This window comes from Natator depressus, chromosome 10, assembly GCF_965152275.1.
Source record: "Natator depressus isolate rNatDep1 chromosome 10, rNatDep2.hap1, whole genome shotgun sequence".
NCBI classification, from domain to species: Eukaryota; Metazoa; Chordata; order Testudines; family Cheloniidae; genus Natator; species Natator depressus.
In genome coordinates, this window is record NC_134243.1 from 83816805 (window position 1) to 83830232 (window position 13428).

At 48.4% G+C, this 13428-nt stretch overlaps 1 protein-coding gene and 1 long non-coding RNA gene across 2 annotated transcripts in view; one reads left to right on the forward strand and one right to left on the reverse strand.

Annotated features, from left to right (window-relative positions):
• MAP1A (microtubule associated protein 1A) overlaps positions 1-6880 on the reverse strand; it is a 107467-nt gene extending 100587 nt beyond the window's left edge. Inside the window, exon 1 of the mRNA XM_074966732.1 lies at positions 6755-6880. The gene's annotated coding sequence lies outside the window, so the exon portion shown is untranslated. The remainder of the gene's footprint in view (positions 1-6754) is intronic.
• Positions 6881-8959: 2079 nt separating this feature from the next.
• On the forward strand, positions 8960-13428 carry LOC141995470 (uncharacterized). Its single transcript, XR_012641324.1, has 3 exons — positions 8960-9221; positions 11001-11071; positions 11815-13428. It is a non-coding gene; the product is annotated as an uncharacterized LOC141995470 (long non-coding RNA).

Here is a 13428-nt window from a genome sequence, read left to right on the forward strand (position 1 = left end):
CCAGCAGCAGCAGTTTGGGTTTGTGTGAGGGGGCTCAGGACTAGGGGCAGGGGATTGGCAGGTGCCAGGGGCGCTTACCTCGGGGTGGGGAGCTCCCATTGGCATGGCCTTGCAGCTCCTAGGCAGAGGAGGGGCCAGGCACCAGGGGGCTCCATGTGCTGCCTGTGCCCGCAAGGCCCATCCCCACAGCTCCCATAGGACGGGAAACACAGCCAATGGGAGCTGCGCAGCCGGCACTTATGGCAGGACCGGGAGCAGCACGTGGAGACCCCTGGCCTTGCGCCACCTAGGAGCTGCAGGGACACGTGGAGCCGGTAGGGAGCCCCTGCCAGCCCTGCCAACCCCTCCCCCCCAGCAGGGGTCCTGGGCTGCGTGCTGTGGCCTGTCCCACCCCCCAGCGCCAGCAGGGGTCCCGGGCATAGCGCCACAGGCCCCCCCCCCCTCCCCGAGCACCTGCAGCCCTCGGCCCAAGTTTTAGTTAGGGGTATATAGTAAAAGTCATGGACAGGTCACGGGATGTGAATTTTTGTTGACTGCCTGTGCTATATTCTCATTATTTGAGCATGGAATTACTATGCATAGAGATTTTATGCTATAGTTTGGTTCATTTAAGATTTTTACTTCATTTGATTCTACACTTTCTTTCACATATAGTGACACTCCCCCACCAGCACGACATGTTCTGTCCTTCCAATATATTTTGTACCTGGTATTACTGTGTCCCATAGATTATCCTCATTCTACCAAGTTTCTGTGATGACTATTATGTCAATATCCTCATTTAATATGAGGCACTCTAGTTCACCCATATTATTTAGACTTCTAGCATTGGTATATAAGCACTTTAAAAATTGTCACTTTTTAGCTGTCTGCTATTACATGATGTAATTGAATAGGACTCTTTCATTTCACTCTCTCATTAGATCCTACCCAAGGAACTCAAATGTGAAATTGCACAACTACTAACTGTGGTTTGTAATCTATCATTTAAATCAGTTTCTGTACCAAATGACTGGAAGATAGTTAATGTGATACCAATTTTTTAAAAGGGCTCCAGAGGTGATCCTGGCAATTACAGACCAGTAAGCCTGACTTCAGTACCGGACAAACTGGTTGAAACTATAGAAAAGAACAGAATTATGAGACACATAGATGAACATAATTTTTTGGAGAAGAGTCAACATGGTTTTTGTAAAGGGAAATCATACCTCACTGATCTACTAGAATTCTTTGAGGAAGTCAACAAGCATGTGGACAAGGGGATCCAGTGGATATAGTGTACTTAGATTTTCATAAAGTCTTTGACTAGGTCCCTCACCAAAGGCTCTTAAGCAAAGTAAGCTGTCATGGGATAAGAGGGAAGGTCCTCTCATGGATCGGTAATTGGTTAAAAGATAGCAAACAAAGGGCAGGAATAAATGGTCAGTTTTCAGAATGGGGAGAGGTAAACAGTGGTGTCCTCCAGGGGTCTGTACCGGGCCCAGTCCTATTCAACATATTCATAAACGATCTGGAAAAAGGGGTAAACAGTGAGGTGGCAAAACTTGCAGATAATACAAAACTACTCAAGATAGTTAAGTCTAAAGCAGACTGTGAAGAATTAAAAAGGGATCTCACAAAACTGGGTGACTGGGCAACAAAATGGCAGATGAAATTCAATGTTGACAAATGCAAAGTAATGCACATTGGAAAACTGTAGTGGGGTGGTTACCCGCTCCTGCCCTGTGGGTTAAAAGCCAGCCCTGGGAGAGAGCCAGGGCTCAGGCCAAGAAAAGCTAGGCTGATTGGGGAGATGGTCACAGCTGGGCCATGCCCCAGTCAGGCTGCAACTGGGCCTATAAAGGGGCTGCTAGGCTGAAGCTTAGCCAGAGTCTCTCTCTGTGTTCAGAGAGGGAAGGGTCTGGCTGCAGGGACATGAGGAGGAAAGGCCTTGGGAGCTCCAGCCTGGAACCTGCCCCCAGCTGTGAGGCCTAGATTAGGACCTATTAGGTACTGGGGTGCATGGGGGCAGCCCACAGGTAGACAGAGGCAGCAGGTCCAAACCCCCTCACCTGTGATGAGTGGCTGATACACTGCAGTCTGCCCCAGGGAGCGGGGCTAAGCGAAGACTGGCAGTAGCCAAGACTGAGGTGAGGTGGGGGGAGTGGGTAGGGGTTCCCTGGGGAGGGGAGACCCTCAGAGATTGTTGGGGTTTACTGCCAGGGGGCAGGACCCCAGACAAAAGGGCACCAGGTCCGGGAGGGACACGGGGGCCAGTGACAGGCAAATCACCAGATGGCAGAGGGCGCTCCAAAGGCTGATGAGCTAATTCCCAAGGACAGCCAGCAGGAGGTGCCACCGGGTGAGCCTGGCTCTATTACAAAAATATAATCCCAACTATACATATAAAATGATGAGGTCTAAATTAGCTGTTACCACTCAAGAGAGCTCTAGGAGCCATTGTAGATGTTTCTCTGAAAACATCCACTCAATGTGCAGCGGCAGGCAAAAAAACAAACAGAATGTTGGGAATCATTCAGAAAGGGATAGATAATAGGACAGAAAATATCATATTGCCTCTAAAAAAATCCATGGTATGCCCACATCTTGAATACTGCATGCAGATGTGGTCATCCCATCTCAGAAAAGATATATTCGAATTGGAAAAGGTTTAGAAAAGGGCAACAAAAATGAAAAGGAGTACTTATTTGTGGCATCTTAGAGACTAACAAATTTATTTGAGCATAAACTTTCGTGAGCTACAGCTCACTTCATCAGATGCATCCGATAAGTGAGCTGTAGTTCACGAAAGCTTATGCTCAAATAAATTTGTTAGTCTCTAAGGTGCCACAAGTACTCCTTTTCTTTTTGTGAATACAGACTAACACGGCTGCTACTCTGAAACTTGTCATTATGCAACAAATGATTAGGAGTATGGAACAGCTTCCGTATGAGGAGAGATTAATAAGTTTAGGACTTTTCAGCTTGGAAAAAAGAGACTACGGGGGATATGACTGAGGTGTATAAAATCATAACTGGTGTGGAGAAAGTAAATAAGGAAGTATTTACTCCTCATAACACAAGAACTAGGGGTCACCACATGAAATTAACAGGCAGCAGGTTTAAAACAAACAAAAGGAAGTATTTTTTTCACACAACGCACAGTCAACCTGTGGAACTCCTTGCTAGAGGATGTTGTGAAGGCCAAGACTATAAGAGGGTTCAAAAAAGAACTAGATAAGTTCATGGAGGATAGGTCCATCAATGGCTATTAGCCAGGATGGCAGGGATAGTGTCCCTTGCCTCTGTTTGCCAGAAGCTGGGAATGGGCGACAGGGGATGGATCACTTGATGATGACTTCTTCTGGTCCTTCCCTCTGACATCTGGCATTGGCCACTGTCGGAAGACAGGATCCTGGGCTAGATGGACTTTTGGTCTAACCCAGAATGACTGTTTTGATCTATCACTAGAGCATGTGGGCCCTACCGTAATATAAATAAATACCGCCAATCTTTAGAGCAAGATTCACTGGCAGCATTACATAGCAAGTCACTTCTTGCCATCTACAATTCTTGAATCATTAGAGCAACTTGTACGTTATATCCCTAACCTTTGTCTTCTCTATATAGATTGTACGGTCTCTGGGGCAGGGACTGTCTCATTGTTTGTACAGTGCCTTGTACAGTACACAATGGGGTGCCAGTCTCAGTTGGCCACAGGTACTACTGTCATAACACGATAAATATGCATAACCAGTAATCCAGAGCAATATCAAGCTACTTTCCCCTAGAGGGATGGGTTTAGAATCTAAAGATATCCCCAATTTCCAGGTCTAATAATGGTGTTTTAGAACACTGTTTAAAGCATATCCCTCTAACGGCAATAAAGGAATCTCACAAGCACAAAGATACACTGGAGGGTCCCCACAGGTTTGACAGTGTTCTGACCACTTGAGACGACAATGCAAATATCTTTTTGCTGAAGCCCTTTATCATTGGGTTCTTCCTCCCCCTTTGGGCCAGAATCCACAGTCACATCTCTTGATAATCACAATCTCAGCCTATATTAGCATTGTAGGCTGAAATTTTTTTAACATGTTATTCTTGCAAGTCACAGTTACAGGATCTTCACTGCTCTTGGAACTGTTCCTAGTCAGGTCCCTAGGACCTGATAATTCAGCCATCTCAGAAAAAGTCTTCTCTAATCACAATGCCTCCACCCCCTGTACCATTTGCTCACAATCACAGGAAGGCTTCCACATGACCATACCCAGCTGCTCAAAATGTTTACATAAGGGACAGTATAAACTCTTCTCTCTACTCCATTCCTAATACAGGGGAAGGAGGGTCCCCCCCAAAAAAATTATACATAAAGACTTTGTTTGCAGTATTGTAGCCATGTCAGTTGTACGATATTAGATAGATAAGGTGGGTAATATATTTTATTGGACCTTCTTTTGGTGAAAGACACAAGCTTTTGAGCTACACAGAGCTCTTTGTCAGGTCTGGAAAAGGTACTCTGAGAGTATGTCTACACTGCAATGTAAGCCCAAACTTGAGCCTGAGCTCAAGGCTAACCCCCCTTCCACCTACACTGCAATTGTGCTAACCCAGGAGTCAGACGTAGGGTCCCAGGACCCTGCGGGGCTGGAGTGTCCGAGGTCAAGTCAAGCCTACTGCTTTGCAGTGTAGTCCCAGCCCCACTTGACTCACGTGCCAGGAGTCATCCTGAAGTATCCCACAATTCCATGAGGCAGCTTTCTTAGTCCTCTCGATCCCAACAATCTGCAATCCACTCTTCTGGCTGGCATTGCTACTGTTTTACGTGGGATATTCTCTCTGTACACATTCCCCTCCAGGCCTAAGAGTTTCATGTCGTTATATGGTAAAGACCATAAGAAGCTTTATCTGATTAAGGAGCTGAAGTCTCTTATGTAAGGATGAACATGAGTGAGAGGACCTTCGTCTTCCCCTACGTGACCCTACCAAAGCATTCACCTGGCACCACTCACCCCAAGCTACTAACCTGTGCTTGGAGGTCAGTGAATACCACATAGAGGGGGATGTGTGTCAGGCTCACAGAGCTCTTTACCCTAGATCCTATTTACAGACACAGGTAAGTTTATTAGTAAACAGTGTCAGGGAGCCAGGGCTGTCTGAGGATAGCCCCAGGTCCAGCTCTAATTCCAGACTCCTTAGAGCACATCAGAGCAAAGTTGAGGTCCTTTATATGCCCCCACTCCACACACCCATGACCCCCAGCTTGTTCCAGAAGCCCCAGATCAATGGACACAAACATTTTAACCACTTTTTGACAGTATACATAACCTGACACTGATGGATTTGTACAGCTCCTACACCCACAACTGGTGGAGAGAAATAAACCTCCTGACTTCCTCAGCCACCTGGGCTGCCCTGAAATGAGGGCAGGGGCAAAGGGTAGAAACCCTGCTTGAGGCACCGGCCCTCAGCATGCCCCAGGATGGGGCAGGAAAGGGATGGGAAGAGCCTTGGGCTGAGACAGACTTCAGCAGAGCTGGGGCGGGAGAAACCAGGGCTGCAGTGAAGGGCAAGGTAAGGAAGGTGGGTGGGAAGGAATCCAGGGCTGCGGTGAGCGAGCGGAGGGATAACAAGCAAGCGGGGGGGGGGTGTAGGGGGTTCAGGGCTACTGTGAGGATGGGATAACAAGCCAGGGGAGGGGAAGGTCCATCCAGGGTTGCGATGAGGGGCAGGGTAAGAAGCTCGGGGAGTGGAGGGGGGGAAAGGAATCCAGGGCTGCGGTGAGGGGAGGGATAACAAGCCGGGGGGGGGGGGGTGGAGGGTTCAGGGCTGTGGTGGGGGCGGGCTAAGAAGCCAGGGGAGGGGAAAGGAATCCAGGGTTGCGGTGAGGGATAACAAGCCGGGGGGGGGAACAGTAGGGGGTTCAGGGCTACCATGAGGAAGGGATAACAAGCCAGGGGAGCAGAAGGTCCATCCAGGGTTGCGATGAGGTATAGGATAAGATGCTGGAGGGGGAGAGCGGGGGGGGGGTAGGTCCATCCAGGGTCGTGATGAGGGGCAGGGTAAGAAGCTGGGGGGGAGGGGGAAGGTCCATCCAGGGTTGTGGTGAGGGGAGGGATAACAAGCCGGGGGGGGAGGGAGAGTAGGGGGTTCAGGGCTACGGTGAGGGACGGGATAACAAGCCGGGTGTGGGGAAGGTCCATCCAGGGTTGCGATGAGGGGCAGGGTAAGAAGCCGGGGGAGTGGAGGGGGGAAAAGGAATCCAGGGCTGCGGTGAGGGGAGGGATAACAAGCGGGGGCGGGTGGGGGGGGGTTCAGGGCTACGGTGAGGGACGGGGTAAGAAGCCGGGACGGGGGGGGGGCGGGTTTCAGGGCTACGGTGAGGGACGGGGTAAGAAGCCGGGACGGGGGTGGGGGGGTTCAGCGCTACGGTGAGGGACGGGATAAGAAGCCGGGACGGGAGGGGTGGGGGGGGGGGTTCAGCGCTACGGTGAGGGACGGGGTAAGAAGCCGGGACGGGAGGGGTGGGGGGGGGGTTCAGCGCTACGGTGAGGGACGGGGTCAGAAGGCGGGGGGGGGCGGGCGAGCCCAGCCCCTGCCACTCGCGCCGTGACAGTGCGGCACGCTGACGCGCCCCGGGCGGGGCTGGCCAGTCGCTGCAGCCCCAGCCCCAGGCAGCCCCGCGCTTCTCGCCCGGAGCCGCCACGGCAAGTGCCCCCGGCTGCCGCCTCGCCTCGCCCCAGCCCCGCCGCGCGCTTCGGCGCCCGCTGCTCACCCCGCTCCAGGGCGCCCCGCAGCGCCGCGCGCTCCGCCTCGGTCCCGATCTCGCCGATCACGATCAGCAGCGCGTGCCTCCGCAGCCCCCAGCCGCGGCGCCCGCCCGACAGCCCGGGCGCCGCTGTATCCATGGCAACCGCCCTGTCAATGATCTCCATGGCAACCGCTCGCCGCTACTGCAGCGTGAAGCAGGTGACTGGCGCGCGGCTCTTAAAGAGCCATCAGCCCCACGCTGATTGGCTGGGGTGGACACGTGAGCCAGAGATAATGCGGCCGAGCAGCGGGGGGCGGGATCCCGTGGTCTCGCTGACTCCACCTCAGCCTACATCCCCCCCTGCGTGCCGCACTCCGGCCGCCCCGCCCCGCCCCGCCGCCGGGCTTCCCGCGCGCTTCGTTCCCCACGCGGTCCGGCGGCGGCGGCGGCGGGGGGAGTTCCGAGCTGCCCCGGTCTGCAGAGCAAGGGGCGCGGCGGGGGCCGGGTCAGGGCAGCGCCGGGCGGCGCGTTGCCTTTCCGGTCCCGGTGCGCGGGGCGGGAGCTGGCTGGCGAAAGGGCCCCCCAATGAGACCGCGGCCTACGAGTCCCAGGCCGAGGCGTCCGTGGGCGAGCCAGGGTTCCCACGCTCCTGGCGTGCCCTGTGGCCACCTCCAGACAACCCTGCAAACGTCAGGAGACGGGCTCCAGAAACCACAGATTACTGTGTCCCATGCTGCAAGTGCTTAAAATGGAAGACCCAGGAGGCTAGAAACATGTTCGGGGGGAAAAAGGACCTTAATTCAGTACACAACTGTTGTATATGCAGAGACAACGAGGAGTCCTTGTGGCACCTTAGAGACTAACAAATTTAGTTGGGCAGCAACTTTTGTGGGCTATAACCCACTTCATCAGATGCATGGAGTGGAAAATACAGTAGGTAGGTATAAATACACAGCCCATGGAAAGATGGGGGTTGCTGTACTAAGTGGGGGAGGGTCAGTGCTAACAAGGCCAATTCAATTAGGGTGGATGTCACCCATTTCCAACACTTGACAAGAAGCGGTGTGGAGTTTATGCCCAAATAAATTTGTTAGTTAGTTTCTAAGGTGCCACAAGGACTCGTATTTGTTTTTGCTGACACAAACTAACACGGCTACTCCTCTGAAACTGTGTATATGATAGATAATGCATTCAACCTAGCCATGTCAATGGAGTACTTACATACAATGTATGAGAGATATTATCAAATAGCCCAAGCTCAGGGTATCAGCCCTTGGCATGCTGTGTAAAGGAAACTCCACCAATGGCCATTTTAGGGTATAGAGTGTATGGGTGATTATATCCAGTACAGTACTTGTGCTCTTCTGACAAAAGAGTAGAGATTTGGCCTGTGTTAATGCAGTTTAGTGAAAGAAGAGTCTAAGTCTAGTGATTGTAAAACCAATTTAAAGTAATAATCAGCCGTGTTCCCTAAAAATGTCAGTTCCTGTAGTCTGCAAGATTCCTGTTGAGAGGAGTTACTGCTTGAGAAGCATGACAGAGAAACCTGTGTCTTTGCTTTCAGTGGGATTTTTTTTTTCTTATAATCTGCCACGTCAACACTGAGGACACAAGAGAAAATTCATAGTTTGAAAGGAACAGTTAGCATTTTGGCAAGTGCATGTGAGTCTTGCTATCTATTGTGTCATGAGACACTAACAGCAACATAATCTGAAAAACAAAACAAAAAAATTGAATTTTCCTCTGCTGTGTTTCCAAATGATTCAGGTTGCAGTTGCTGATGGTGTTAATAGGTTAGTTATTTTCCACACTAAGATCTTTAATCTGCATTAGTCTCCAGGAGATGAACGCAACCTGATGTGATAGAAATTTTTATATAGAAAAGGAGCTATGAAACTACAGTCTATGCACTTTATGGGAAATGAGCCTTATAAACAAAGGGAGTCAGTGGAGCAAAGGGATTGAATTTATTTTTCTGTGCTGTAATTTGCCAGACTGCATCAGTTCAGCTTGTCTCAAGTCATTGCACTGAGACAAGTAAATATGTAAGTAAAGAGAAAACTTGCAGATACATTTCTTCAGAAAGACAAATGTAAGCGATTCTACCTTGAAAGTGGGACTGTACATCAGTAAAGAGAATCACTATGATCAAAGGTTTTCTGAGATTTTCAGACCACATGATCCAAGTACCTTCTGTTTTCAGATGATTCATCTTAATACTTGAGGATTATTTTTTGACATCTCAGCTCTCCAGAGCTGCAGCTTTTCACTGCAGTGCAGAGAGGCTCCTCCAGCTGGCTCCCTACCAGAGGGGGAAAAAGGAACAGGAGACATACAAACTGGAGTGAAGACTAAAAACAATGCCCAGTCATGGTGCTGTTCCACAGAGACTAGAACCTCTAGGGAAGATTGCTTACGCTTACAAATGAGACTGCTTTAAAATGGACAATGCCCTTTCTGCCCTGCCAGTAGCATACAGATGGAATAACTGGTAATCTCTTGCTTTCTAGTATGAATATACATATAATAGAATCTGCATAGCAATTGCTGTCCAAATTTTTTACTTCAAAGAAACTATGACAATCTAAATTATCTGAGGATCTGCCCCAAAGATTTTTTTACTATGTGATATTTATTGCTATCATATTATTTGTTTGTTTGTTTGTATTGTGGTAGCACCTAGCAGCCCCCGTCAGGAATCAGTGGCCCACTATGCTAGGGACTGTTATACGTATGTAATGAAAATATGATTCCTGCCCCAAAAAGGCTTTTACGATCAAAACGTATGATGGGAGACAACAGGTGAATACAATGGACAGTGGGAGTGCAAGGTAACAGTGAGATATTTATGGTTAGCAGTAGTCGTGAAAAGGGAATAAAGCAAATAGCCTCAAATCATAATAAAAAGGCTCTTGAATGTGCCAGAACAAAAGTAATCCCCAATATTTCAATTTTCCAGTCCTGTAGCCCAGGACCTACTGCTACAGAATAATCAATCAAACCGATCAATGTTCATTAAATGTCCATTCTTCCTAACCAAAAGAGGAAAGAAGAAATGTCCATATGAATAAAGTCCTCTTGGGAATTGGAGACCTATGAGAGCATCTAAAAATGTTAAAACATTTAACCAAGTAAAATAAGACATAATACCAGTGATAGCAACTGTTACATGGCTAAGAAAAAGAGGTAAATTACTAATGTGACTTTTTTTCTCTGAATGCATGGCCTTGATAGATCTCCATGGTGAGATCACCTGCCCAAAAGAACCCATTTAAAAGCAACTGGGGGGAGGGATAGCTCAGTGGTTTGAGCATTGGCCTGCTAAACCCAGGGTTGTGAGTTCAATCCTTGAGGGGGCCACTTAGGGATCTGGGGCAAAAATTGGGGATTGGTCCTGCTTTGAGCAGGGGGTTGGACTAGATGACCTCCTGAGGTCCCTTCCAACCCTGATATTCTATGAACTGGATGAGTGTCACAGGGTTCCATTTAAGGGTAAGCTTTGATCTAGCATATCCTCTGGCCCTTTAAGAATAGGCATTCTGAGAACAGTAGACCTAGGGGGTCATGTCACTGCAGGTAGGAAGTAAGGTTTGCTGAGTAAGCGGGCAGAACTGAGTAAGAAGCAGCCTTTCTTTCAGAAACAAAGGGACAAAGCAAGATCTGGTGTGGGTCTCTCCAGTGAGGTAGAACTGAGAAGAGGAGTGCTAGTAACTGATTGGTGAAAGTTCTCAAGTACTATGGGTCTAGATAAGATCAGTTATGGGGCCTTTTGGAGAACAAGACTGGAAAAGGAGCTTGGAGGGGTTTGGAAGAGGACTTGTGGGGAAAGGCCAGGGAGAAGGTGCATTGTAGGAAGTAGCCCAGTGAAGCAGGGCAGTTTTGAGATTAGGGCACACAGCTGCCGTATGATTTAGGGTTCCAGGGCAAGGCACCTCTTCATGACACCAGCTAGAGGATGAAGGCTGGTTTGATTCCTTTTATAAAAGAGTAGGAGAATCCCTGTAGGAGGGGGTGAAGAACTATGCATTTTTCTTTTATTCGGAACATTTGTTCACCTTAAGAAGGAAAGGACTTTTGATTAGTCCAGTGTGTGAGAGGAAACTAAGGAACAGATTACCTGACCCTGACCCAGGCAACCTGACTTTATCACAGAGTGCAAGTGGATGCCCTCTGCCCTGTTCCAGGATTCTAGGACACACAATATAAAAGGTTCACCCCAAATTGTCACTTAGCTCCTCTCTAACCCTGGGCATATCCTTTACATTTCCAGGGTGAAGGGGAAGAGGGAACGTTAGTGTGAATCTATGGAGGCAACATATTTGGAGGACAAAAGTTACTTCAGTATGTAATATTTTCTTCATCATGTGACTGGTTCCATAAATGGTCTGATTTAAATAAAAATCCATGATCATAGGCAAGAATTTGGCATGATATTTTTAGGACAACTTCATCCTTACAGAAATGTGTATGAGGATGATCTGCCATCCAAGCCGGCAGTACTGGTATATTCTTAATAGACCATCGGATATTTTGTGCTGTCAGTCGTTCTCAACGGGGGAGGGGTCCATGGGCCCTTTCAGGAGGGCCGCGGAGCCCTGCTGCTGAAACCCAGTTCCTGAGCCCCAGTCCCTTTCCCCCCGACCCCTCCGCGGGGCTGAAGCCCTGAGCCCCAGTGCCTCCCTGCAGGGCTGCAGCCAGGAGCGGCGTGGGGCTGAAACCCCGAGCTGTCCCCCTCCCCCCACTGCAGCTGGGAGCAGTGTGGGGCTGAGACCCCGAGCTCCTCTCCTCCCCCATAATTTGAAAAGGACTAACTTGTATGATAGTAGAGAGGTGTCAGACACGAGATCTGCTGTCTTCATGAGGCTCCTGGAAGGAGACTCATTCTCCCTACCTGGGGTAAAGGGGTCAGAAGCACACACCAAAGGTCATACTTGTGTAGCAAGAATGATGAAAAAAGAAAGCGAAGAATCATAGCACTTAGAGATGGAAAAATTCTTTTTGACCCCATCTAATGAGGAATGAGAAAGTATGACGTCCAAACTGTCTTCATTCTATACAACGTGCCTCCTTATCTTTTGGCCCAGAACAATCTCAAACCAAGATCTATTGACAGAGTGCAGCCAAGAGGATCTGAGCACCATCATTGCCGGGAGGCATTGGAGATGGATTGGTCGTGCTTTGGATGGAAACTGATTCCATCACCAGAGTAGCAATAAGATGGACACCTGAAGGCAAGCGAAAACGAGGCCACCCAAATACAACATGGTGAAGAGCTGTGAAAGCCGAGCTGAAAAACCTGGGGCACAGCTGGGGAACCATTGAAAGACTTGCCAGAAACAGACAGGAGTGGAGGAGCTTTGTCACTACCCTAAATGCCAGAGTTGTAATAGGAACATGATGAATTCTTCTTGACTTCACAGTTTCTAGAGCCAGGGCAAGAAGTCAGCAGGCGGATTCATAGGTGGAGTTGAGGGGTTATATGGTCAGAGTAACAGTCAAGGAAGTTGGTCTTTCCAAATTTTTTTTGTGTTGGTTGAAAAAGGGTTATGTTGGTGTCAGGAAAGCCAAGGAGGAGGATGCACTAGGCAAGACAGGAGATGATTAAGGCTTGGATGGGAGTTTTAGTTGTGAAGTCATCACAAATGCAGGAGAGAAAAAGAGAGCAAAAGTCAAACAAGGGAAAAGATAGGTGCTGGACTGAGCAGAGACAAGACAGTCTGACAGAGAAGTGGAGATACAGAGCAAATCAGCTAATTTGTAACCAGGACTGTAAATGTACTGACTTCTACAAGACCTTTAGGGAGGGGATTACTGGATGAGATGTAACGCTCTTACCATTTCACCTTCATGAAGGTGAAAGTAAAGTAAAGTAAAACAGGTGTCATGTTTTGTCGTCTCCTCTAGTCTTGCTCAGAGTGTTGTAGGTGAACATGAAAACAGAGCAAATTTCTCGGTTTACCTTAGATATCAAACTCCGAACAGGAAGTAGTTTCCAAACAGAGATATCTTTTCACTGAAGAATGGATGTTGTACTCTACTTAATGTTCTCTTTCTTCATCTGCTGTTTATTCACCTAATTTATACCCTGTCCCATAATCCTGTTGTTTTGCTCCAGGTTACAACTGGATTAACTTAATCTATAGGCAAGGGTGTGACATTCTGTACCTCAAAGCAGCACCCTGAAACCGTGATATTCACCATTGTCATATAATTTAATTGTATACAAAGTATGGCTTGTGAGATATTTTAAAAGTCTTGATCTGTTGAACATTAATATCATGTTGGATTATATGTGAAGTTATTAAGTATTGTTATGTGTGTGTGTTACTGAAATATGTTGTGAGGTTGGGAATACCTACAACCAATCTTTCAGGTACAACAGTGGAGTAGTCAGATGTACTGATCGCCCATTAAAGGGAATTCACTTTCCCAGCAGCCATCCCAGAGAGAGCACGTAGACAATGGAGATGCTTGACCAATGAGGGTGGACCCCCACCTCACAATTATAGATCTTTCCTGCAATTTGAAAGAAACTATAAAAGAGGGGAAGTGACATCATCACTTGGCCTCACTCCCCCCATAACTGAACACCTGGAAACACAGGAGGACAAAGACTTTGAACCGGGGAGGGTGGTCTCAGGCTGGGAGGCAGTTCCAGCCTGTATATTGAAGATTTGCAACCTGTTTGTACCATCTGT